This window comes from Nannospalax galili, unplaced genomic scaffold (genome assembly GCF_000622305.1).
Source record: "Nannospalax galili isolate Female #2095 unplaced genomic scaffold, S.galili_v1.0 scaffold252, whole genome shotgun sequence".
In the NCBI taxonomy this organism is placed as follows: Eukaryota; Metazoa; Chordata; class Mammalia; order Rodentia; family Spalacidae; genus Nannospalax; species Nannospalax galili.
The window spans coordinates 4276353-4276809 of NW_008333886.1; positions in this window are offsets into that span (position 1 = coordinate 4276353).

Here is a 457-nt window from a genome sequence, read left to right on the forward strand (position 1 = left end):
AGACCGCTACCTGAAGCTCTGCCCGAGACCAGACCGGAGCCTCGCCTGAGACCTGATCGAGGACCTCAGCCTGAGAGCCAGAGACTGACGGGAGCCTGCCACGACCAGACGTGATCAGAACCTGCAAGAGACAGCTCCTCAGCTGGGAGAGTGCACCGATCATGGTGGACTAGAGAACCTCTCCACACGGAGTGCCTGAAGGCTTAACCTCTGGAAGGTACTCCAAGAGACTTTGGGACTCTTAACTGCTAGAGGACCGGGTTTCCCTTTGAGTGTTTGTATTGATGTGTGTTTGTTATGCTTTGACCTAGTAAACGCATAATGCAATCAAACAGTCGTGTGTGAGAATCTCTTCTGTCTGTTGTGCCTGTCCTAAGCTCTCCCGAGAAGCAGTGACACATTTTGGATGTCACACTCAAGCCAGTGGCTTGAGACACATTCAGGACAGTTACTATCA